The sequence below is a fragment of the Heterodontus francisci genome, chromosome 42 (assembly GCF_036365525.1).
Source record: "Heterodontus francisci isolate sHetFra1 chromosome 42, sHetFra1.hap1, whole genome shotgun sequence".
Taxonomy (NCBI): domain Eukaryota; kingdom Metazoa; phylum Chordata; class Chondrichthyes; order Heterodontiformes; family Heterodontidae; genus Heterodontus; species Heterodontus francisci.
In genome coordinates this window covers 12,848,582-12,876,205 of record NC_090412.1, presented here as the reverse complement: position 1 = coordinate 12,876,205, position 27,624 = coordinate 12,848,582, and the positions used below count along the sequence as shown (strand labels likewise).

General features: G+C 45.6%; 1 protein-coding gene and 1 pseudogene across 6 annotated transcripts in view; both read right to left on the bottom strand.

Annotated features, from left to right (window-relative positions):
- Positions 1–27,624, bottom strand: part of kcnma1a (potassium large conductance calcium-activated channel, subfamily M, alpha member 1a) — a 787,618-nt gene that overhangs the window by 287,619 nt on the left and 472,375 nt on the right. The window lies entirely within an intron of this gene.
- LOC137355531 (U2 spliceosomal RNA) lies at positions 15,688–15,818 on the bottom strand (annotated as a pseudogene).

The following is a 27,624-nucleotide window of genomic DNA, read 5'->3' as shown; positions in this document are numbered from 1 at the left end:
ACTGTTACTGTTTTCACAGCAGTGGGTTTCATGCCATCCAACTGGCCCTCTGTGAAGGGACGGATCACTTCTTTAACATATTTAAATCAGGCTCCTATGGGGCAATTGGGAGTCCAGTTTAAAATAACTGCTGCATTGCAGGTTTCCCAGGGGTCGGGAAGCTCAACTGTGAAAGTGAGGTAGGAGCCCTCCCGTCACACAACCTCCTCAATGTTGAACCTTCCCCCTCCCGATTGCCTGGGACAGTCCCCAAGAGACCCTGGCTGCAGCCACCTGATGCTGATCTTTTCTCCCAGCCTGTCAATTTGGTGATCGCCTGGTGCAGAACAGATCCAAAAAATGATAATGAGATCGTGACACCTTTGTCCCCGATCTTGCCAGCTTCTCACCTGTTTTTGGCCTTCCCAGCTCCCTCTGAGCCAGTGGCTCTAGAGTAGCAAGGTAAGCATTGCTCTTGATGGCAATGATAAATTCTGCTATGGGCGAAGCCCTCAGTTTCTACAGAGTTTCTGATCGCTGACCTAATTGCTATGTAATGGCCAGAAATTAAGCTGTAAATATACCAATTTCACACAGATGTTTGCCTGCGGTTACTGTTGCTGTCAAACCTAACTCCTTCATAATGTAACTAAGGTGGATTCCATGGCACCAGGACTATAGATTATTACAGAGCTGCTTCTATTTGAAGGGGTTCAGTTATATAAGTGCAATATTTGGGGAACTCATCTTCTGAGTCTCCGGCCTTACTTGTGGGGTAGACCATAGGCACTACTCTTTGTATTTTCATCTCGTCTACATTATTGCTGTACTGCACATATGCACATCCCCAGTCTATGAAACAGGGATATACTGGCCATTAGATCAGAATCATTTTATGTAGCTGGCGGGGTTCTGACGCCAGACCAGAAAGGTGAGGGGAACCCTGCCTCAGCCATTTGGGGGACACCCTGCTGCATTTAAGGGCGCTCAGGCAATTAACTGCCCGGCGCCGGGGTCCCTGTCCTTTTAAGGATGGGGAACCACCTCAAAGAGCTGCCGGCTAATCAGAGGGCCAACAGCTCAGCAGTCCCAACAGCACCTCCGGCAGCAGTGCCCCTGCTGACACTACACCAGTCAGGCAGACCCTGGCAAGGGGTGGGGGAGGGGGTGTGCTATTAGCACAGAGAGGGCCTTTACCATTGGGGGCCCTCCAACGGCCAAGATTACCCAATCAGAAGGTGCCCGCCCCCATCCCCTTACCAGCCCACACAGAGGCTGCCTGGTGTAACTGGGCGGCCTCCCCACGCCAAGAGCAGCAGGATAAGGTCCTTAAATTGCCATTAATTGGCCACAAAGGCTCCATTGGCCTCTGGGGTGGTAAGGCTGTCCTTGGCCTTCCCCAGCCCTGACTAAACTGAATTACGTTAGGAAGGCGATGGGCACTCCATCCCCTGCCTTCCCTTGCAATTTTATGGGCTCCCACATCCCTCGCCTGTCCCACTGTAATCTCAGGACCATATTCAAGGTTTTATTGGTACTCTGCATCATACAATGAGCTGAACCACATAGTGGATCTCAGCTGGCCCATCAAGGGAGAAGCTGAGGAAGTTTGAGATAACTAGCTGCTTCTCACACTCCTGCTGTCAGCTCAACAGCATTATTGGCAAAAGCCTGTAGATAGGCCACCTGCACACATTTAATGAGCATTACTGTGTGGTACTGGGCAGTCTAAAGGAACAAGTGAGATAAAAATAAGCAAACTCCAGAACGGAACTGCCTTCAAACAGATAAGTTCCAAAGAATGATATAGATCTGAGACATTCACTTCCCTTTTCCTCAGATGTATTTCCAGTATTTACTATTTTTATTAGTTTTCCCACAGCTCTGTTGCTGAAAACATTGCCTGATATAGTGAAGAACGAAAGAATTTTCATTTATATAATACTTTTTAAGATGCCCCAAAGCATTTCACAGCCAAGGATTGTAGTTACTGTTGTTATTTGGGAAATTAGGAAGCCAATTGCTGTACAGCACAATTCTGAAATAAATGACCTGTTAATTTGTTTTGGTTGTGTGAATTGAGGGAAAAATATTGGCTGGGGTACCAGAACTTTCCTGTTCCTCTTCAAATAGTGCCATACGATCTTTTACATTCACCTCAACAGGCAGACAGGGTATAATGTCTGATCCAAAAAGTCAAGACCTCTGTCAGTGTAGCACACCTTCTTTACTGCACTGAGGTGGGCACCTATATTTTGTGCTCAGGTCCTGGGGTGAGGATTGAACCCACATCTCCTGACAAAAGGTGGGAGAGCTACCAAATGAAACTTGCTTTTACAGACCAAGGTTCCAGATTCAATGCTTGGCCTGAACTGACCTAGCTGATTTTAGCCAGGGAAGTAGCAATGATACGATAACCCAGCCTCAATCCCCCTGGGGAAGGGAAGGGAACTATCAGTAGGGATTTGTTTTGGTGGTATGAGTTGAGGGAAAAACAGTGGCAAAGACATGCTGGAATAGCATGCAAATACACACAGTGAGGACAGGATTAGGTGAACATTGGTTCAGGCATGATCCCAAGGTCTAGTCAAGCACCCCGCTAACACCATCTAGTAGGCTCACACACATACAAAGGCAAGCTAAGCAAGGTCCTAAAGTTTTTATGGCATCTACAGAATCATAGTCCAGCAATATTTGGCACCTTCAGAACAGGGGTGGTTGTGGTTGAATCATCACAGAGATATTCATCTCACATTACAATTATGGATATTAAGCAACACACCCCATCACAATTGCATTTTTAAATGTTTCTGTCAAAATGACTCATGACCAGTCTTGTCCTATGATTTAAATCCATTAGAGAAAGTTTAAACATTTTTCCAAGTGCTGAAAATGAATGTACCATTACAGTGAGATACAAAACAATGGAAAGGTACCTATTAAGAAAAGGACTTACTGAAATAAATCCCGAGGGGGCATTTTGCCAGGGCAATTACTGCCCTGTACCTGTAGATGAATTCCCTTCCTAAGTGCATCAGAAAAATACTATCACTTGTCATTTTCTGCTTCGGCCATGTTTGAACACTTATAAGCCCATCCACACCACACTACTTTACTATTTCTAGCGTTTAATACAAATTACAAAATCTTGATTAAATTTACACATATCATTTATGCTCTGAACAGTATTCTGTGGGAACCTATGTTGGTTCAGTTAGGTCACAGCCTCTAGCTGTTAGTCAGTTCTGCCTCTTTTAGTTCACTAAATGACAGGTATCACTTACTGTCACATCCTGGTGTGAACAAGCATCCATAACAGAGCCAATTAATACCTAACTACCTTCTCATAAGACCATTAATCATCCTCTGCCTCTTTGATTTCATTGAAGAAGTCACAAGTCATAATGGTGACCCATTTAACACCGTGCACTTGGAATGCCAAAAGGCATTTAATAAAGTTCCATTCCAAAGGACATTAATTATGTGCAAAGTTCTGGAAAGTGAGGGCAAAGCTTAAGTGTCAATAAGAAATTGTTTATATGACAGAAAGCAGTGGGTACTGGTTAAAGGAGTTACATCATTCCATTTATTAAGTGCAACAATCTAGGTTGACACTCCAGTGCAGTACTGAGGGAATACTGCACTGTTGGAGGTGCTGTCTTTTGGATGAGACATTAAGCCACAGCCCCATCTGTTCTCCCTGGTGGACATAAAGAGTCCCATGATACTATATTGAAGAAGAGCAGCGGAGTTATTTCCAGTGTCCTGGCCATTAATCAGCCCCAAGTCAACATCACTAAAAACAGGTTATCTGGTCATTAACACATTGCTGTTTGTGGGAGTTTGTTGTTGTTACAACCAGGTGAGCAATGTCTAGGGGTCTGTTGCTGTCTTCACCTGGTCTTATTGTAACAGGGTTTAATTTTAAACACACAGTGTTTTGAGATCCGCCTTTATGAATCCTTGTTCACAACTTTCCAATTATAAGGCAAATAAATGAGCGCAAACAGGCTTTCTTTGATTTAAAGCAGGAAGATGAAATTTATTGAACCTTACACTTAAACTCTAATACAGTTCACGCCTACGGATATACACTCACGCTAGCATGCACATGCAATATAAAAATGCAAAATAGGGACAGAAAAAAGAAGAAAAGATAAGTAGAACTGTTTGAGGCAATATCTTGTTACTGTTTCTCGAGTTCGCTGCAGTCCTTGATTGAAGTTATATTCTTGTGTTTTGTTGGGGCCCAGTAATCTTAAAACTTTGTTCACGTGGCAAATCTTTCTCTCTCTGAGTATCACGTGTCTTCAATGGTTTCAATTCCCTGAGAGATGAGCAGGCAGGCAGGAGAGGAGATGTTCTTGCTTCAGTTCTAAGAGCACACGGCGTTCTGCCTTTGTTGGGAATTTCAAATTCAAGAAAGCTTCCAGGGTGCTCAGCAGGTTAGTCATATGACTAGCTCCTTATATGGTACAGTTTCTTCAACATCCTTGGTTGGAGGTTCAAATTTCTCTGTCACAACCAGTCAGCCATGTGACCAAAACTGGTCTGACCACTTCTGTGTATTGGAGGACCAGGGATTGGCTCCCTTTGTTTCTACATTATCTGGTACTATGCAAATGTCCTTCCAGTCAGAGATTGCAATTTTTAAAGTTTTACTGTTCATGTGGCGAAATAATGTGTGCCTCAGTCTTGGCAGGTGGAGTTTGCCTGATACTGTGCATTATTCGGCTTCTGCATTCCTTACATTACAACAGTAACTACACTTCAAAAAATACTCCAGTGACCAGAAAGTGCTTTGGGACATGCTGATGTTGTGAAAGGCGCTATACAAATGCAAGTATTTCTTTTTAGTGCATAGTGTAGCGCGGCGTGTCCCCCACCAAGCTGAACTGAGGGGCTGGATCCATGGGAAACCCCTCGAACTGTATCAGGAACATTTTGTCTCCTGTAAAATGTAAAAATGTATCTGGCACGACAAATGTGAAATGGAAGGGTTGTTAGGCAACTCAGGATTGTAATGAAGGAAATTGATCACCTTTGCACTGTTTGTAATTTTTGACTTGGCGCTGTTTGGAACTGGTAATATATATATATATATATTTTTTTTTTATAAACAGATTTTTATGAATAAAGTATATTTTGGAAATTTAAAAAAAAAAGTGTAGCGTGGCGTGGCTTGGCTTGACTTGGGGTGGTGGAGGTACTAAGTGAGGCGTACCAGGACTTTGTGTTGGAACCATTACTGCTTCTAAATTCCATTAATAATTGGATTCTGAAACTCAGCATAAAGTAGTCAAATTTGAAGCTGACACTAAACTAGGAAAGGCCAGTGGAATCAAAGGAGGCAGTTCAGAAACTACTGAATGAACCAACCAAAATAAGTGGCCCGAATAGGGGCAGATGAAATTTAATGCAGATGTGTCATCTTGCACATAGGAAGGAGGAAGGAAAAATGGACAATATGCATATTTTATGAATGGTGATGAAATAGCCCAGGATTAGGCTGACAAAGACTTCAGAGTCTCAGTAAATTCAATGCTACAAATCTAACCAATGAACAGCAGCAATTGACGAAACCAATTGAATGCTGACCTATATAGCTAAAAGAGCAGAACACAGGTTAGAGAAATTTGCGATCAAACTGTACATTGCTCCGGTTTAACTGCGCATTAAGTATTGTGTCCAGTTCTGGTCAGTGAGAAACAAGGGAGACATTCAAGTGTGCAGCAAAGATACTTGAGCTTTGCAGCCTGGAAAGAGATATCTGAGAGGTGATCTTATGGAGTTGTAGAATTTAGTAAATGGTATGGAAAAGGTTAGTCCAGAATACCATTATAAATTAAACATAAGTAGGAAAAGTGACAAGTTCAAACTACGAGGAATTGACTTTAGAAAAGATACCAGGAAGCAGTTCTTCACACAGTTAATGCCAACATTTGCAGTTGTGGAGGCAAAAATGCTGGAATCATTTTACAAATAATATCACCGGCACCATCCTACACCTGTGTAGGGGCCCCAACAACCCCACTGCCTTGTGGGCATCTCGGGAGAGACCAAGGCTAAGGGAGTAAACCCTAACAGATAATCCGGAGCGGAACCCCGTAGGCGGTCATGTGTCACCTTTGGCATGTTTCCGGCAGTTCCTGCAGCCATACTGGTGCCAAACGTCGTGTCCTGCACTCCTTTGGACCCCACCAGAAAGGCCGAGAGGGGGGTTTTGACGACTGGGCAACTCTCAACCTCCATAAATTTGCCCAGGCATGCGCCATGGAGAGGTCACTCCATAGTTGCCTCACAGCGACTAAAACAACACGGAAGGCAGCAGTTACGGGTTATAAGTCCAGATAAATTGGCGTAGAAACTGGGCACCACGGGTTGCCTTTGTCGGTGGGAGAGGTCATTGCACCTCACTGGACAGCTACCGCCCGCCTCAAACCGGGCAGCCCCCGGTCAATAAAGTTCTGTCCCGCCACAGTCTGCCTGCTTCAATGGGTGCTTGGAGCTCAGGGTCATTGCCCGAAAGGTGGACTGATACACCGCACCAAACAACATGAAAAAAGGAAAGAAGGTACCAGCCCTTCGCTTTGCAAGCTGGAACGTCAGAACTATGTGTCCTGGCCTGTCGGAAGACCTTACACAAATCAACGATTCTCGGAAGACCGCCATCATTAACAACGAGCTCAGTAGATTCAATGTGGACATTGCAGCACTTCAGGAGACTTGCCTCCCCGCGAGTGGCTCTCTAGCAGAGCAAGACTACACCTTCTTCTGGCAGGGCAGGGATCCTGAAGAACCAAGACAGCATGGAGTGGGCGTCGCCATCAGAAACTCCTTGCTCAGCATGAGAGCGCCTCCCTCAAATGGCTCAGAACGCATACTGTCCATCCGACTGCTCACCACCTCTGGTCCAGTACACCTACTCAGCATCTATGCTCCAACACTCTGCTCCACACCTGAAGCTAAAGACCAGTTCTATGAACAACTCCATAACATCATTAGCAGCATCCCCAACACCGAACACCTATTCCTGCTGGGGGACTTTAATGCCAGGGTTGGGGCCGACCATGACTCATGGCCCTCCTGCCTTGGGCGCTATGGCGTTGGAAGGATGAATGAGAACGGGCAGAGACTGCTTGAGTTGTGTACCTATCATAACCTCTGCATCACCAACTCGTTCTTTCACACTAAACCCTGTCACCAGGTTTCATGGAGGCACCCAAGATCGCGTCGTTGGCACCAGCTAGACCTCATTGTCACAAGGCGAGCCGCCTTAAACAGTGTTCAAATCACACGCAGCTTCCACAGTGCGGACTGCGACACCGACCACTCCCTGGTGTGCAGCAAGGTTAGACTCAGACCAAAGAAGTTGCATCATTCCAAGCAGAAGGGCCACCCACGCATCAACACTAGCAGAATTTCTCACCCACAGCTGTTACAAAAATTTCTAAATTCACTTATAACAGCCCTTCAAAACACCCCCACAGGGGATGCTGAGACCAAGTGGGCCCACATCAGAGACGCCATCTATGAGTCAGCTTTGACCACCTACGGCAAAAGTGCGAAGAGAAATGCAGACTGGTTTCAATCTCATAATGAAGAGTTGGAACCTGTCATAGCCGCTAAGCGCATTGCACTGTTGAACTACAAGAAAGCCCCCAGCGATTTAACATCCGCAGCACTTAAAGCAGCCAGAAGTACTGCACAAAGAACAGCTAGGCGTTGCGCAAACGACTACTGGCAACACCTATGCAGTCATATTCAGCTGGCCTCAGACACCGGAAACATCAGAGGAATGTATGATGGCATGAAGAGAGCTCTTGGGCCAACCATCAAGATCGCCCCTCTCAAATCTAAATCGGGGGACATAATCACTGACCAACGCAAACAGATGGACCGCTGGGTTGAGCACTACCTAGAACTGTACTCCAGGGAGAATGCTGTCACTGAGACTGCCCTCAATGCAGCCCAGCCTCTACCAGTCATGGATGAGCTGGACATACAGCCAACAAAATCGGAACTCAGTGATGCCATTGATTCTCTAGCCAGCGGAAAAGCCCCTGGGAAGGACAGCATTACCCCTGAAATAATCAAGAGTGCCAAGCCTGCTATACTCTCAGCACTACATGAACTGCTATGCCTGTGCTGGGACGAGGGAGCAGTACCCCAGGACATGCGCGATGCCAATATCGTCACCCTCTATAAGAACGAGGGTGACCGCAGTAACTGGAACAACTACCGTGGAATCTCCCTGCTCAGCATAGTGGGGAAAGTCTTTGCTCGAGTCGCTCTGAACAGGCTCCAGAAGCTGGCCGAGCGCGTCTACCCTGAGGCACAGTGTGGCTTTCGTGCAGAGAGATCGACCATTGACATGCTGTTCTCCCTTCGTCAGATACAGGAGAAATGCCGTGAACAACAGATGCCCCTCTACATTGCTTTCGTTGATCTCACCAAAGCCTTTGACCTCGTCAGCAGACATGGTCTCTTCAGACTACTAGAAAAGATCGGATGTCCACCAAAGCTACTAAGTATCATCACCTCATTCCATGATAATATGAAAGGCACAATTCAACATGGTGGCTCCTCATCAGAGCCCTTTCCTATCCTAAGTGGTGTGAAACAGGGCTGTGTTCTCGCACCCACACTTTTTGGGATTTTCTTCTCCCTGCTGCTTTCACATGCGTTCAAATCCTCTGAAGAAGGTATTTTCCTCCACACAAGATCAGGGGGCAGGTTGTTCAACCTTGCCCGTCTAAGAGCGAAGTCCAAAGTACGGAAAGTCCTCATCAGAAAACTCCTCTTTGCTGACGATGCTGCTTTAACATCTCACACTGAAGAGTGCCTGCAGAGTCACATCGACAGGTTTGCGGCTGCCTGCAATGAATTTGGCCTAACCATCAGCCTCAAGAAAACGAACATCATGGGGCAGGACGTCAGAAATGCTCCATCCATCAATATTGGCGACCACGCTCTGGAAGTGGTTCAAGAGTTCACCTACCTAGGCTCAACTATCACCAGTAACCTGTCTCTAGATGCAGAAATCAACAAGCGCATGGGTAAGGCTTCCACTGCTATGTCCAGACTGGCCAAGAGAGTGTGGGAAAATGGCGCACTGACACGGAACACAAAAGTCCGAGTGTATCAGGCCTGTGTCCTCAGTACCTTGCTCTATGGCAGCGAGGCCTGGACAACGTATGCCAGCCAAGAGCGACGTCTCAATTCATTCCATCTTCGCTGCCTTCGGAGAATACTTGGCATCAGGTGGCAGGACTATATCTCCAACACAGAAGTCCTTGAAGCGGCCAACACCCCCAGCTTATACACACTACTGAGTCAGCGGCGCTTGAGATGGCTTGGCCATGTGAGCCGCGTGGAAGATGGCAGGATCCCCAAAGACACATTGTACAGCGAGCTCGCCACTGGTATCAGACCCACCGGCCGTCCATGTCTCCGCTATAAAGACGTCTGCAAACGCGACATGAAATCGTGTGACATTGATCACAAGTCGTGGGAGTCAGTTGCCAGCATTCGCCAGAGCTGGCGGGCAGCCATAAAGACAGGGCTAAATTGTGGCGAGTCAAAGAGACTTAGTAGTTGGCAGGAAAAAAGACAGAGGCACAAGGGGAGAGCCAACTGTGCAACAGCCCCGACAAACAAATTTCTCTGCAGCACCTGTGGAAGAGCCTGTCACTCCAGAATTGGCCTTTATAGCCACTCCAGGCGCTGCTTCACAAACCACTGACCACCTCCAGGCGCGTATCCATTGTCTCTCGAGATAAGGAGGCCCAAAAGAAAGAAAGAAAGAAAGAAGAAGAGCACTAGGAATGGGGGAAGGGATGGTGGATGGGGAACGTGTGGGGTTGTTTTGGATGAATAAATTGAGATGAGCCCAATAATCTTCCTCATCTGTTATGCAATTGATTAGTTTGATCCTTCAATACAGGCCAATCAAAAAAGCCCAGGCTTGCTGGATTTAATGGTCTTTTGCTAAGTATTTCTGTGTTGTTGTAAACATGCACCACCTGCCCTCTTCTCCCTGTCCATTCCAGTTTTTGATTGTCTAACTTCTCCCGACTGCTGACTGAATCACTTTACTCCCAAGGTCCTGTTTATGAAAGGTCACTGACTTATAAGACATCTCAGCAATGGGCTGCCAATCCAACAGAATTCTGAAATGTGTAACAATATGAAGAATACACTGGTTTCCACTAGTTCCGAATACCACCACACTACAGAGCATCTTAACTCTTCCAGTCCAGAAAGTACATCATTTCTGGAGACCACATACAAGAAAAAGCCAAGTGAAAATTAATCAATAAATGTTGTGAAGTTCTAGAAATGTCACCTTTTTCAGTGACCATTTTTCATTCATAATGTGTCAGAACAGAAAAGGTTAGATGCAGGAAAGGCTATGGAGACAGGTTGAAATTATGAGCCACAGGCTGAGAAAAGGATCGAAGGCCAAAGCTATTTGAAGATCAAAGCCCGACAGAAACAAAGGCTCACAGGCTGAAACTTTTTTTTTTAATTTCCAAAATATACCTTATTCATAAAAATGTTAAAAATACATTACCAAACAGTTTCTAACAGCACCAAGTCAAAAATTACAAACATTGCAAGGGAGATCAGTTTCCTTCAATACAATCATGAGTTGCCTCACAACCCTTCCATTTCATTTGTCATGCCAGATTCATTTTTACATTTTACAGCAAACGAAAAGTTTCCCAATACAGTTCGAGGGGTTTCCCATGGATCCAGCCCCTCAGTTCAGCTTGGTGGGGGGACCTTACACTGTGGTCTTTCCCCATTGAGCCTTTGCTGCGGCTCCCCCAAGCTTTAGTGCGTCCCTCAGCACGTAGTCCTGGACCTTGGAATGTGCCAGTCTGCAACACTCAGTCGTGGACAACTCTTTGCGCTGGAAGACCAGCAAGTTTCGGGCAGACCAAAGGGCGTCTTTCACCGAATTGATAGTCCTCCAGCAGCAGTTCATGTTTGTCTCGGTGTGCGTCCCTGGGAACAGTCCGTAGAGCACAGACTCCTGTGTCAGCGAGCTGCTTGGGATGAACCTCGACAAAAACCACTGCATCTCTTTCCACACCTGCTTTGCAAAGACACGTTCCAGGAGGAGGTGGGCAACCCTCTCTTCCCCATCACAGCCACTGCGGGGGCATTGTGAGGAGGGGGCGAGACTTCGGGCGTGCAGGAAGGAGCTGACGGGAGGGGGGGGGGGCTCTTCTCACCACCAGCCAAGCTACATCTTGATGCTTGTTTGAAAGTTCTGGTGATGAGGCATTCCGCCAAATGACTTTGGCGGTCTGCTCGGGGAACCATCCGACAGGATCCACCGTCTCCTTTTCCCGTAGGGCCTTGAGGACATTCCGTGCAGACCACTGCCTGATGGATCGGTGGTCAAAGGTGTTTTTCCACAGAAACTGCTCCACGAAGGATGGGTGGTACGGCAGGATCCAAATGGATGGAGCGTTCCGCGGCAACGTGACCAGGCCCATCCTTCGCAACACCAGGGACAGATAGAACCGCAGCACATAGTGACACTTGGAGTTGGCGTACTGGAGGTCTACACACAGCTTGATGCAGCCGCACACGAAGGTGGTCATCAGGATGAGGGCCACGTTGGGTACGTTTTTCCCGCCCTTATCCAGAGGTTTGAACATCGTGTCCCTCCGGACCCGGTCCATTTTAGATCCCCAGATGAAGCAGAAAATGGCTCGGATGACTGCCACAGTGCAGGAGTGGGGTATGGGCCAGACCTGCGCCACGTACAGCAACGTGAGCGCCTCACACCTGATGACCAGGTTCTTACCCACAATGGAGAGAGATCGCTGCCCCCACATGCTCAACTTGTGTTGTACCTTGGCTACATGCGCCTCCCAGGTTTTGGTGCACGCCCTGGTCCTTCCGAACCATATCCCCAGCACCTTCAGGTAATCTGACCGGACGGTGAATGGGACAAAGGATCGGTCAGCCCAGTTCCCAAAGAACTTGGCCTCGCTCTTGCTGTGGTTAACTTTGGCTCCCGAGGCCAGTTTGAACTGGTCGCAGATGCTCATCAGTCTGCTCACGGACAGCGGATCCGAGCAGAAGACGGCGACGTCATCCATGTACAGGGAGGTTTTAACCTGAGTGCCTCCACTGCCTAGGATTGTCACCCCTCTTATGCTCGCATCCTTCCCAATAGACTCAGCAAAGGGGTCAATACAGCAAACAAACAAGACCGGGGAGAGAGGACAGCCCTGTCTGACTCCAGATTGGATCGGGAAACTTTCCGATTCCCACCCATTGATTGAGACTGCGCGACTGACGTTTGTGTAGAGCAGTTTGATCCAATTGCAGATTCCCTCCCCAAACCCCATTTTGGAAAGCACGTCCATCATGTAGGTGTGCGATATCCTGTCAAAAGCCTTCGCCTGGTCCAGGCTGATGAGGCAGGTGTCCATCCTCCTGTCCCGTACGTAGGCAATCGTATCCCCGAGTAGCGCGAGGCTATCGGAGATCTTCCTGCCGGGTACAGTACAGGTCTGATCAGGGTGGATCACCGACTCCAGAGCAGACTTGACTTGACTGGCTATGACTTTGGACAGAATCTTGTAGTCAACATTAAGCAGTGAGATGGGTCGCCAATTTCTGATTTCTACCCTCTCCCTCTTCCGCTTGTAGATGAGGGTGATGATGCCTTTCCTCATGGATTCTGACATGCTGCCGGCCAGGAGCATACTCTCGTATACTTCCAGCAGGTCCGGGCCGACCCAGTCCCACAGGGCCGAATACAACTCGACCGGTAAGCCGTCACTTCCGGGAGTTTTACTCATCTCGAAGGACTCGACGGCTTTTGTCAGCTCGTCCAGAGTTAGCGGCTTGTCAAGTCTCTCCCTCGTGCTGTCATCTAAGACCTCTGTGATAGATGACAGGAAGGACTGGGAGGCTCTGCTGTCTGTGGGCTTCGCGTCATACAGCCCAGCATAAAAGGATTTGCTGATCCTTAGTATGTCGAACTGCGAAGACGTTACCGAGCCATCCTCTTCCTTCAGGCTGCTGATAACAGAGCTCTCTCTCTGTACCTTTTGGAAGAAGTAACGCGAGCACGTCTCATCCTGCTCGATGGAGCGGACTCTAGACCGGAAGATGATCTTGGAGGCCTCCGTGGCAAAGCGCGAGGCCTGCTGGCTCTTCACCTCTTGGAGGTCCTTCTTGATCTCGACCCCCATCAACTGCAGCCGGAGCAGATTTGGCATACTTTTCTGGAGTCGGGACATTTCCCTCTGTCTCTCTCTCGCCCTCTGAACACCTTTGTGGATGAAGAACCTCTTGATGTTCTCCTTGATCGCTTCCCACCAGTGAACTGGAGACTCAAAGAGGGGTTTCACGGTCCTCCAACCTTTGTAATCCCTTTTGAGTTCCTCAACATTCTCTGGGGTCAGCAGTGCAGCATTGAGCTTCCATGTCCCTCTGCCAACCCGCTGGTCGTCCTGTAAGTGACAGTCGGCCAGTAAGAGGCAGTGGTCGGAGAAAAACACCGGCTTGACGTCGGTGGATCCGACCGTGACAGCACGGGACACAAACAGGAAGTCAATCCTGGAACGGACAGACCCGTCCGATGTTGACCATGTGTATCTGCACTGCGCTCCGTCTGCAGGTTTGCTGAAGACGTCGTGCAGTTTGGCATCTTTTAACTGTTTCTATTAGGAATCTGGACGTAGCGTCCAGTTTGCTGTCGTCTCTGCCGGATCGTCCAGCCGCATCGATGATGCAGTTGAAGTCACCGCCTAGGATGACCGGCCTGGACGTCGCCAGCAGCAGTGGGAGCTGCTGGAAGACGGTCAGCCGCTCGCTGCATTGAACCGGGGTGTACACGTTGATCAACCGGAGCGGAGCGTTGTTGTACATTACGTCTGCTACGAGGTGGCGACCGCCCACCACCTCCTTAACTTCGGAGATGGTGAAGTTACCTCCCCGCAGCAGAATACCCAGGCCAGAGGAATGGCAATCATTACCCCCTGACCAGATCGATGGCCCGTGGGACCACCATCGCGACCACTGCCTGTTGGTGCTGAGGTGTGGTATTCCACACTCCTGCAGAAATAGTAGGTCGGCTTTGAACTTTGCAAGGTAATCCAAGGTTGAAACACATCGCGTAGTGGATTTAATGCTACGCACATTAATGGAAGCAATCCGTACACCCATTTTTTTAAAAAAATTGGTTGTTGCTTCCCGTACCATTTGTCCTTGCTAATCCCAGTCCTTTGGGATGTTCCTGCATACCCATAGTGTGCGCAATCTGTTTCACATTAGTTGGGCTCAGAAACCCCTCCTGGAATTTCATGTAGGGCTTGTTCCGCTGGGGTGACATCGGGGGGGTCTTGTAGGCAGCAAGGATTGGGTTGTCTTCTGCTGCTTCCCTCTGTTCCTCCTCGAAAACATCACTGCTCCCGGCTTCCCGGAGCTGAGGTGCGCCAGACGTGTCTTTGCTCTCGGTGTCCCGGAGCTGGGATGCGCTTGCTGTGTCGTTCGGTGTGGTGCTTTGGGGTTGGGGCACGCCGGGCCCATCACAGCTTCCAGTGCCCGGGGGCTGGCGGGCTTTACCTTCCAGCTCCTTGGAGTTCTGCCGCCTCTTTTGAAGGGGCCGTCGTTCCAGCATTTCCCCATCCAGTGAAGAGGAGCTGTTGTAGTCTGTCTCAGAAGGTAGCCTCCTCTTGCCACTGGTTTGGGTGGTGGCCTGTTCTGCTTTTGGAGGTCTTTTCTTTGTGGTTTTCCTTTGTACCACTTGCCACTGACCTGTTTGTCCATCTGCTGCCTCCTCCTCCATTGATTCTGTCTGTGGAAGCGGGGTTTCCGGGCGCAGGGTAGGTGCTGGGTCGCTGGTTTCAACTGCCTCCCCTTTCTTCTCTTTCTCAGGGAGAAGTTCCTCACTGCGGGGAAGGTTGCTCATCTCCTTTCCAGCACTGGACGCCTTTGTCGAACCTTCCCCAGGCCTTTCCTTGGACCTTGCCGCCTGAGCATAACTGAGGCAGTGTTTGGGGCAAGTTTTGTAGAGATGGCCTGCCTCACCGCACAAGTTGCAACACTTAGTCTGCTTACAGTCCTTAGTCTGATGGCCTTCCTCCTTGCAGTTCTTGCAAACAACTGTGCTGCAGTTTGCTGCCACGTGACCCGATTTGCCACAGGTGCGGCAAACTCTGGGCTGCCCAGCGTAAACCAAGAAGCCTCGACTTCCCCCGATTGCGAAGCTGGATGGAGGGTGGATAATGGCTCCATTAGCATCGACCTTCAAGGTCACCTTGACCTGCCCCTTGCTGGTCCAAATCCCAAAGGGGTCCTTGACATCAGTGCTGCTGCCGGCCACCTCGACGTACCTGGCGAGAAAGGTGAGTACATCCACCACCGGAACATGGGGGTTGCAGAGGTGAATCGTCACCACCCGGTCCCGTTGTGACGGATGCGTGAAGAGCGGCCCCCTTTCTCCTTGAACGCCTTCAGGAACTTGATGCATCCTGCCACGTTCCGGAACGTCACGTCGAAGTATCCACTGCTGGGGAAATCCTGCAGGCAGAAGATGTCCGTAGCTTGAAATCGACAGCAATCAAGGAGAATTTTCTTGATGAAGAAGCTGAGATCGACCGGTGCATCTCCTTCCTTGTCCTTCACGACCACCCGAACGGTGTTCCGCACTCCCTGGTCTGAAGATCGAAGATTGGTTATAGCCATTTCACTCAAAGCCTACCCAGGATCAAAAGGCAATGATCATGGTCTCTTCTCTGCCAAGTAAGCACTGATAAGAACAGATACTACACTTGATCTTAGCCAAAAGGCCGAGAAGCTGAAACATTGTGAGCTTTGCAATTTTACTCTTTCAGCACCACTCTTATAAGCCTGTGCTGGACCTGAGCTTTTCTCTATTTCAGAATCTGCTATTTAGGTCTCTATTAGGCCATTGTGACCATTACAGCAAGGGATGAGCGAACAAGAGTGGGAGAATGTGAACACTGCAGCCTTCCTGTAAACAATAAACATCACTAGCATGCATCATTAATAGCAAAGCAGTGCTTTGAAAAGTAACTACCAATGTAAAAGACTTTACCATCACAAATCAGTGAGACTCAACAACAAGGTAAGGCACCTGTTAATTGACAAGGAGAGACAACAGAAATAATTAACAGTTGAGACTCCCAGCATTTACTGCTGCGAGTATGTGCGAAAATGATCAGCGCATTGCTGTCTCAGTGCAGAGTGTATCTGGCTGTGAATATGGATCGCAATGATTTGCTCAGTACTGACTTTATCGGATTGCTGGAGGCTTTACAAAGGAATAACCCTAAAACAATCAGGAATTAAAATTTACTCAAATCATAATAAAGCAAATGAATAATAAATATATTTTCAAATGTGGTATCTGCTAGTTTATTTTTGTTGTACCTGTGTGTATATTCATGTACAAATATTTCAATGCATAAAATCTTCTGTAACAGTGCAAACCTCTTTTGAAAGTGCTCCAAATACACCAATGGCATGTGAGTGTGTCCAGCAATCTTTCATCTCCTCCTCATTTGCACTCGAGTTTTCACCTACTTTACCTCACGCTGCCAAATTGTTTCTCATGTTAACCGTCTAATTCTAAAGGGCCACTTCCTACCTAATCTCAAAGGAACAGTTTCACGAAAAACAAGCTTGCCAAACTTCTGGTTTACTTCCAAACAATAACAGAATGCATGCCATAAACAAAATTGTGTGCCACTTACTCATGTCACTGCAACAAATGCAGGGCATGTCTTTTCACAAACAAACAACAATTTCTTCGAAACATTTACTTTATATATTTCAAATAAAGTAGTTCTGCTCATCTTAAGTTGTCTTTACTTTTATTCACTTCAGTTCCATACAGTTTAATTTAGTCAACATTCCTCCCTTAACCACTGCCAAGATTAACTGAAGATTTATCTCATTTCTATCAATCGAGATCTTGCTGTATGCATAAGGAGCTGCCATATTTGTCTGCATAACAGTCACAGTAATTCAGTATATGTGGAGAGCTGGGAGATCTTTACAAGAGATATGATAAAGAGTTTATAAATGCAAATCCTTTTTTAACCTGCTCATCTGGCAAAATAGTGAGGCCTTTGCTATCACTGTAAGGAGACGGTTGATGTAGACATTGTAGTTAAAGAGGGGTGTGAAATATTAGATAGGATAAGCATAATGAGAGAGGAAGCACTAGAGGGTCTGACATCCTTGAAAGTGGATAAATCACCAGGACCGGATGGATTGCATCCCAGGTTCTTAAAGGAAGCCAGGGAGGAAATAGCAGATGCGCTGAGGATCATCTCCAAATCCTCACTAGATACAGGAGAGGTACCAGACGATTGGAGGTCTGCAAACGTTGTACCATTGTTTAAAAAGAGAGAGTACAGAGGAGATTTACAAGAATGTTGCCAGGGCTCGAAAGTTTATAACAATGAGGAAAGATTGGATAACCTAGGGTTGTTTTCCTTAGAACAGAGGAGGCTGAAGTGTGACTTAATAGAGGTGTACAAAATTATGAGGGGCCTAGATAGAGTAGACAGGAAGAACCTGTTTCCCCTAGCAGAGAGGTCAAGTACCAGAGGGCACAGATTTAAGGTGATTGGTAGAAGGATTAGAGGGGACATTAGGAAAAACCTTTTCACCCAAAGGGTTGTGGGTGTCTGGAATTGACTGCCAGGAATGGTGGTGGAGGCAGAAACCCTCAATTCTTTTAAAAGGACATGCACCTGAAGTACTGTAACCGACAAGGCTATGGACCAGGTGCTGGAAGGTGGGCTTAGATTGGGCGGCTAGTTCTTTCGGCTGGCACGGACATGACGGGTTGAATGACCTCCTTCTGTGTCGTAATTTTTCTATGGTCCTATGGTAAGCTACAAAATTTCACTGGCAGGGCCCTGCACAATGAATTATGTCAGCCAGGGACTCTGCTTCCCCTGACTCAAGCAGCAGTCCTGAACATTAGTGCAAAATTGGTACCAACAGACACAAAGAGGAGGTCAAGTGACCCAAAGGGACACTCACAACATCCCCTTACAGACAGATGGTGTTATTTGTTCAGAATATAGTTTCAATATACGCAGAATTTGCTGGGTGCACAGTTTACAATCTAATTATATCTCCAGGCTATTTATAAATACTACTATAAACTTCAGCTTCAGACTCAGTCAGTATTCAAAATGAACAGCACTGTTTTATACTTACAGTAAAATGCCCAATATGGGACCTGTGTGTAAGCTATTTAATAGCTGGATGAGCAAATAACTTCCCCAAAAGAGCAGCCAAACATTATGACTGAATTTTATACTGAAGACAGTCCACTATTTTGACAGTCAAGAGCCAATTTACTAATTCCCAGTAAAGCAATGATAATAACACCTTTTATTAAAAACAACTGATTTGTGAAAAAAGAACAGCAAAAGTAACGGGGCATTGAAAAGGCAGATGAAGCAACAGTCCAAAAATGTCATTTGTTAAAACAACAAACTTATTAGACTTTTAAAACAAGTTGCGTAGATGGGGGAATACGAGGTGGCAATTACTTGAAGCAGCAAGAGACCAATCAAGGTAATGGGGGTGAAAAATGGACGACAATGAATTGACAATCCGTATCACATCCCGCCCGATTTTCTTTTCTATTTTGCACTACCAGTGAAGCCCATTGCACCCCCAGTAGCATCCTCCATTTATCTGTGATCTGTTCTGTTTCAGTGCTGTGTGGGAGTTTGATGATTTCTCTGGTCAGTCTTTGTGCTGACAACAGCTATCACTGCATACATAACCTAAAATATAAATGTTGGTCTCAGGCACTGTTAAAATCCATGGTGAACAGTCATAACCAGGCTTTCCAAAGATAATTTTTATGCTAATAAAAACAAGGTCGAGTTAAACTATGGAGGCATTACATTGTCTTTTTCACAGAATGATTGATAGCTTCTCTCATGCCTCACTTATATTGCAGTGCTGCCTTTTGCCCATGGAGATACTAAATCCCACCAAGGGACTCTGAAGGCCTCTGGACAGACTCATAATTGGCTACGGTTTTTTTTCTGAGTATACATGGCTGAACTGTCAGTGAGCAGGGCAATTTTTACATTGCAAACTTGCATAGAAGGTCCCCTGATATCAGGGGAAGCCTGTATCGTAAAACCTTTAATCACAGGCACAAACCCTGAACAACAGCAGACACAGTTGACTCAGAGCCGTTGCCAGTCTGTGAACCTGTCTTGCAACGTAAACGGGTGAATTCAAAAGGCACTAATGAGCTTGGTCCACAAGGCAGAAGTACTTTTGTCAAAAGCAGATCAGCCCTAGAAGTATGATGGAAAGTGAGATGTTCAAACAATGGGCCACAGGCCATATGCAGCCTGTGAAGCCCAGATCGCTTCCACTGCCATAATACATTCCTGTATTGCAGCATCAAATTCAAACAGTTAGCTGACAACATAGCTTGTCCAGGAGACTGACAGCTTATTCAGGTGTGCTAAATTACACTCAATACATTCTTAAACCAAAGTATAATACTGCAAGAATGCTGAAATAAGAATAGAAAATGCTGGAAACACTCAGTTTTTGTTTTAGGGCCATGACTTTTCCTGACCTTAACTCCAATTCTCTCTCTACAGATGCTGCCTGCCCTGCTGAAGGTTTCCAGCACTTTCAGTCTTTGCTGGAATTAATTCTCAAGTCCATCCCTTAGTATGTGGGGCACTGCTACTGGATTTGATGCTTTGTACTGTAATTCTTCAGACATGGGCTGTAAAGTTTTTAGCTGCATAACTAAGTAGCCCATAAAGGTAGAAGTCTGGATATCCTGGCCATAAAGGACCCAAACACTTCCAAATGAATACACCTACTCCATCCGACATTGCAACAAATAGAGGTGCACAGGTCTCCACAGGTATAGGTGCTTTAAAAACAAAGGGAAACAGACCATGGGCCCTGGGAAGGAACTGACAGTATTTGCAAACCATGCAACCATTACCATTCGAATATATATTGCTTTCCAACGAATCTCCTGTTAATCGCCTGCAGATTATTTCTCAATGAAGCTGCAGTAATGACGTCGGAGATACTAATGCTCTTGTGTGAAAGTCATCGCACAGCAAGGGCAGAGAGTGTCCTGACAGTAGGCATTCATGGTGACGGCTGCTGTCAACACAAAGACTGATCTAAACAGTCTCACATAAAAATGAAGCAGGATCTACTAAAAACAAAGGAAGGATATTACCTCAGAAGAGCTGATTTTTTCTCTCTCCCTTTCTTCAAATGTGGAGCTTGCTACCAGATGGCATAGTTGATGCTAATTGCATAGATGCCTTTAAGGGAAAGTACATGAGGGAGAAAGAAATAGAAGGATACGCTGATAAGTTTAGATAAAGTAGGGTGGGAGGAGGCTCGTTTGGCACATAAACACCGGCACAGACCAGTTGTGCCATGTATTCTGTTCCTGTGCTGTAAATGCAAGTCCTGAATCATGCTGGGGTCTGGTTCCATGGGTATCGATCAACTTCTGGTACCCGACACACATGGTTCTTCTTCATTTGCAAACACAGGCAATGAGTTTTAACAGACTAACTGACCATAGGAAGGTTATCACAACCTGATCATGTCTGCATCTGATCTCTGTGCATACACACGCTGGAAAAGGAGTCACTGGATAGTAATTAGGAGTAAGGTCCTTTTTCTTTAAGCAGGGCCACTGAGCCTCATCGTAGTGGCCCAACTGCCACCCTGCTTAAGATCTGCCTACTCAGAATAGGTCAGGGATCAAACATGAAAGACTGTTTGTCTGTATGGTTCAAAGCCACACCAGACCTTGTATGGGGGTTGGGTTCCTAAGCTCTGGAATTCCATCCCTGAAACTCTCCACCCCTTTAAGACACTCCTTAAACCCTACTTGCTTGACCAAGCTTTTGATTACATGTCCTAATATTTCCTTATGTCACACTTCAAAAGTAATTAATTGGCTGGGAAGCACTTTGGAATATTGAGTATGAGAAAGGTCATATATAAATGTAAGTTCTTTTATTTTACTTTGTGTTGTTTATCCAAGTTTTTATTTGGGTTCGGCCTGTGACCGTGAGTAATTGTCTGAAGCAGTTGGCATGCTTACATTGTTCAATCATGGCAGTACATTTATTTTGAAATTGCCACTTGCAGAGCAGAAAAGTAGTTCTGTTCAAGTAGTTCTTTCAACTACCATCCATGTGGAGAAAACAGGATTCCACACTGCTGGTTAAGTGACGTACATTGTATAACGACCTATGGATTCCAGTCAAAGGGTCTTGACATTGGTTATTCATCGCTTCAAGGTTGTTTCTGCATTCTGAACTTGGTTAAGATTGGCCCCCATGTAATTATTGCTAGATATGCCCACCACAGACCATATTAACACACAATTAGCAAACACTGTACCCTTTTATGAGGTAATAAAGATCTTCATTATTTCCCTGCAAGGTCCATTATCTTGATCATTGCCAGTGATGGAGGAGAGAGAGACCTCTAAGCAAATATTAGTTTAAATAAAGAAACTACCGTACACATGAATTAGTGAAGACTTAAGAACAATATACCTATCCCAGGCAGTTACAAGAAAAGAATCACTTGTTCCAATTAGAATGTACCTGCCCCATTTGCCAGTAAAACTGTGTCAGACCCACAGGCACAGAACACCTTCAACTACGAGCCAGGCTAAGCACTACCTTGAGAAACCAAGGCTGAGTGAATTCCTACAACAGTGCTTGCAATTAGGTTTTGTCATAATCACTGCAACAATTCACATCTGATGCTTATGCACAGTGAGTTACTGTTAAGAGTGGCACATCTAACTGATGGTAGTAGCCAGGTCATGTAAACTAAATCAGTGAAAAATCCTACTGCAATCCTCAAAGGGTTATCAGTTATGGGTTACAAACAGAAGATCTCTCACCCATGGGTTTGCAGTCTCTCCTGGTAAGTACTGCTAGAGGACTTTATTTCACCAATAAAGTCTGACAAAGTATAAGCACAACAAATGTAAGTAATTGAGTTTGGGGAGGAAAGGAAATTACAATTGACAATCAGCAATGTGACTAAACAGCGCAGCTTGAAAAACAAGAAAAAACAAACAGTCTCCAAACAACCATCAGTTCACTGTTAGAAGGTTAATAAAGCTCCCCCAAACACTGCACAATCAAAAATGTGGTGCCTTGATGGCATTGCACATTAAATTACATGCGACTGTGGGTTCATGACTCCAGATATAGCCTTAAGCCTTTGGGTTACTATCCTGCAACTACAACTGAATTCCTGAAAGCAGCTGGAACACAAAGGGAAGTAGATAAGAAAAGCCTAAGCCTTGTAGATAAGGGATGTTATCTACATGTAGCTATTGCTACATCTCAGCAGCCAGTTTATGAAACAGCAATGGGTGCTGGGAGAGGTCTGATGGCAGGTAAGGCATCTGCACTTTCAGATTAGACATGATGTGTGCTATGGAAGAAAGACCTGAGAGGAGGAAGAGGGAGAAGAGGAGGAGTAGAAGGTGGGGGTGGGGGGAGGAGGAAGAAAAGGACGTGTCTAAAAGAAATTAGAAAATTAAAATGTAAATTAAAGGCGAAATGCTGTTTAAACTATAGAAAACTGATCTGAGGGACAAGCAGTCATGACGCTTACAAAAGCAAAATACTGCAGATGCTGGAAAACTGAAATAAAAACAGAAAATTCTGGAAATACTCAGCCGGTCGGGCAGCATCTGTGGAGAGAGAAGCAGAGTTAACATTTCACGTCTGTGTCTTTTCATCAGAAATGAAACAGATTGGCCCTTCATTTTGTTTTATAAAACATACTTGGAAATGATTTAAATCGCTGCTTAGAAGATGCCATCTCAGTACAAAATGCCAGTTTCAATCATGGATGTGTGCTGAGTTAATGGACACCAGTTGAGGAGATGATAAGAGCAGTAGAGTTGGCCTCAGTCCACGGGATATAAGCCAAGGTTTACATTGTACATAGCTGTCCATTAATCACAGTCAGGAATTGTGTACAGACATTAAGGGAAGAAAAATTGAGGTACACGTCGCATCTGTTCGCCCACAGGAGGAAGGGGAAATGAGAGCGCATGAACTTTTTCTTTGCGTAGGTTATATACCTCCTCTCCCCTACTTCAAATCCAAGCATTACTGCTACATAACCCCCCCCACCACCACCCCACCACACTTTCCAATGTATTTCTGGGCCCAATTACCAGCCGACACTCAGTGCCCAGGATAATACATGAAGACTGGACAGGATAATAGAGTTGGCTAGCACCGGAGAGGGAGTTGGGGAGAAATAATTCTGAGAATAGCCAATGTAGGTCAAGACTCAACTAAAGAGAAGGCAAAATCAATACATACAAATATAGCACCTAACTCAATACTGCACACAAGGGACTCCAGTGGAGTAAGGTATCATATCTATGCAATACTACACATGTAATAAAAGGACAGATTCACAGCCACCAATCTACTCCAGGAATATTCCCAAATCTCAACACGTCCTACTGAGGAAAACTTAAGTGAATGATGGGGAAAACCAGAGTGCAATGGCATCATTTTCATTTTCTTCAGGGACAGAAAACAGGCAGTAGAGGATCGGCTGCCCATTTTAACTCTCCATATGCCTCTATGGAAAGGTAAACCCCCCAACTTAACTGGCACTTCATAGTTGGTGGGTACAGAGCAGCAGCATCAGAGACTCTGAGAGGTGTGAGGCAGGAAATGATGCAGGGGATTGAAGAGGAATAAAATCTATGAGAAGGGACATAGAAAAACCTCTATGCATAAATGACGTGCTCTATGTTAACGAACATTTGTGTGGAGAGGAGCTGTGGCAAAGATCTGAATGATGGGCACTGGAAAGACTTTCAGTGTAGCAGAAGCCTTTACCTCCAACAAACACAGAGAAAAGTTTCATTGTCCACACTCCAGTTCCATCATCTTGTGCATAGAAACTCAGTGTTAGCTTGGAATCTAAATGGATGGATGGATGGATGGGGCTGAATGGCCTACTTCTGTTTCTTTGTAAATCCTGCCATGAGCATCCCATTATTACTTTTCGTGTTTATGTCTGTTATCCTTACAGACCTGGTGAAAAATTCAATGGATTTCAAGCTGGGCAAGCTTGGGAATAGCAAGCGTGATTTGGGCTGGAGTAGAGCATTCAGAAAGGAACTGAAACAGCTTTGGGTTTACAAAGCCGCTTATTGTGCTGGAGCAACTCACTACTGCTCTCATGGCAGATGGAGTTTAATCCGGACAAATGTGAAGTAATGCATTTTGGAAGGTCTAATGCAGGTGGGAGGTATACAGTAAATGGCAGAACCCTTAGGAGTATTGACAGGCAGAGAGATCTGGGCGTACAGGTCCACAGGTCACTGAAAGTGGCAACGCAGGTGGATAAGGTAGTCAAGAAGGCATACGGCATGCTTGTCTTCATCGGTCGGGGTATAGAGTATAAAAATTGGCAAGTCATGTTGCAGCTGTACAGAACCTTAGTTAGGCCACACTTAGAATATTGCGTGCAATTCTGGTCGCCACACTACCAGAAGGACGTGGAGGCTTTGGAGAGGGTACAGAAGAGGTTTACCAGGATGTTGCCTGGTCTGGAGGGCATTAGCTATGAGGAGAGGTTGGAAAAACTTGGATTGTTTTCACTGGAACGACGGAGGCGGAGGGGAGACATGATAGAGGTTTACAAAGTTATGAGCAGCATGGACAGAGTGGATAGTCAGAAGCTTTTTCCCAGGGTGAAAGAGTCAGTTACTAGGGGACATAGGTTTAAGGTGAGAGGGGCAAAGTTCAGAGGGGATGTGCGAGGCAAGTTCTTTGCACAGAGGGTGGTGAGTGCCTGGAACCTGCTGCCAGGGGAGGTGGTGGAAGCAGATACGATAGCGACGTTTAAGAGACATCTTGACAAATACATGAATAGGAAGGGAATAGAGGGATATGGGCCCCGGAAGTGCAGAAGGTGTTAGTTTAGGCAGGCATCAAGATCGGCGCAGGCTTGGAGGGCTGAATGGCCTGTTCCTGTGCTGTTCTGTTCTTTGTTCGTTATTACAGGGGCTTCTCATCACAAAGTACAGCAAACAAACATAGAATCATAGGATAGTACAGAACAGAAGGAGGCCCATTGAGTCAGTGCTAGCTCTTTTGAAGAGCCATCCAGTTAGTTCACTTCCCTGCTCCTGCCCTGTTATCCCAGCAATATTTCTCCTTCAAGTATTTATCCAATTCTCCTTTGAAGGCTACTACTAAATCTATATCCACCACCCTATCAGACTGTGCATTCCAAATTCTAACTGCTCATCTAAAAAAGATTTTTCTCATGTTGCCCCTGGTTCTTTTGCCAATCACCTGAAATCTCTGCTCTCTGGTTATCAACCCTTCGGCCACTCGAAACAGCTTTTCTTTATTTATTCTATCTAAACCCTTCATGATTATAAACCATATCCCCATTATAAGCACCATTTATGTTACATGGCTCCTTGCCTTCACTTCTCCCACTCTCATGCTGTGTTACGGATATTCACTTGAGAGGCAAAATGCTTGTCTGCATTACTAGGGTGAGAGCAGCTGAATAAACACAAGCAAAATAAAATTCATAACTTTATTAGCTCTTTGAGCCGTGACTTTTTCCTGAAGCTTTCATAATATCTTGCACGCAAAGATTCATATCTGTTTTTATTGCTGAATATTACAAAGTCTGTTGACCCAAATTTTTCTTCCATTTCTGCAGTTTAATCAGTCACAAGTCTCCAACTGCTCCTTATCCATTTAAATGTAGGGCCAGGGCTGGCACACTCAGACTATTCTAATCAGCTCAGCTCTTATATCTCCTGGGAGATCTCTCTCTGTTAATATGATGGAAACCCTTCCATTGTCATAATGGATTTGGAGAAACAAAATGTTCCACGCTCAGCAATAATTTAAGCTGCAGAAGGAAAAATAGTGTAAAATGGTTAAATGGACAGAAGCGGTCGGGGAGGGGTGGGGCAGTGACAGCACGACTGCTCAAAGTGAGGTACTGATCTATGAATTCAAGCCTCCCCCTGGGGAAGGCAGGAAGAGCTGGGAGCTGAACAGTCTCAGGTCACATTGACATAATTCACCAATGGCCCGGGTGCTGTTCAGTTGCATGAGCTATCAGTTGGGAAATGGTCCACAGACCAGGCAGGATCCGGTCAAGTTAAAAATCAATGCTTAAAATAAAAAGTTATTCACAACTCTAGTTTAAACATTAAGAACTCAATACATATTTTCAAACCATTAAAATTACAAAGGAAAAAAGTAGCACCATGCTGACCATCATCTTTATCTTTGGAATTCCCTAACCCAGAGGGTTGTGGCTGCTCACTTATTTAGTATATTCAGGACTGAGATTAATTTATTTTTGGACACTAAGGGAATCAAGGGATATAGTGATAAGGCAGGAAAGTGGAGTTGAAGTAGAAGGTTAGCCATGATCTTACTAAATGGCGGAGAAGATTCAAGGGTCCATGTGGCATACTCCTGCTCCTATTTCTAATAATAAAAATTCATGCCTATTGTTTAAAGCTATTTCACAGAAGTAGCACTAGATGGTGCCAAAGTTGCACAGAAGCCACCCTCTATTTCAATTAGGAAAGAAAATTTCTTGATTCATACATTCATGGGCGGCGCAGTGGTTAGCACCGCAGCCTCACAGCTCCAGCGACCCGGGTTCAATTCTGGGTACGGCCTGTATGGAGTTTGCAAGTTCTCCCTGTGTCTGCGTGGGTTTCCTCCGGGTGCTCCGGTTTCCTCCCACATGCCAAAGACGTGCAGGTTGATAGGTAAATTGGCCATTATAAATTGCCCCTAGTATAGGTAGGTGGTAGGGAAATATAGGGACAGGTGGGGATGTGGTAGGAATATGGAATTAGTGTAGGATTAGTATAAATGGGTGGCTGATGGTCAGCACAGACTCAGTGGGCCGAAGAGCCTGTTTCAGTGCTGTATCTCTAAATAAAAATAAAAAATAAATAAAATAAATCATCACAGCAGCTGCTGGAAAAGACAACCTTGTTCTGACGCTGAATTTACTCTCAAAAGACTGTAGTGTGCCTGAAGCCTGATGTTTCGCATTCATTCACACGTTTATGTAAAATACATTTCTTGTTAATATTTTTGTCACAGTAATATGCTTCATGTTAGTATATATTGGGGCTACTTTGAATAACAAAATAGCTCTGAGCTGCAGACATTATACTTTAAATTGGTAACTCCGTATAAAACAACGACCCAAGCTAAATCTTGGTCCAATCCTACAATATCTCGGCAAATTAGTAAGATTCAATTGTGTGCCAAGAATAAAAAGTCATGAGGAGTATATGGATGATTTTTGGTAGCAATTCCTGATTCCTAGTAGTGAGGTGAGAAGGGACCCTTGACCTCATGATAAATATACTGTTGCATGTAGTTAGTTTAATGGCATTTTTGTTGTAAATAACTGTCCCAGCCGCTGATGCACATACAATAATCTTGAACATATAGTCATTATTTGTATTCAGTGATTTGACCATGCCCTTCATCCATCCATTCCCCCTGCCACACTGAGTCATAATGGTTGGAC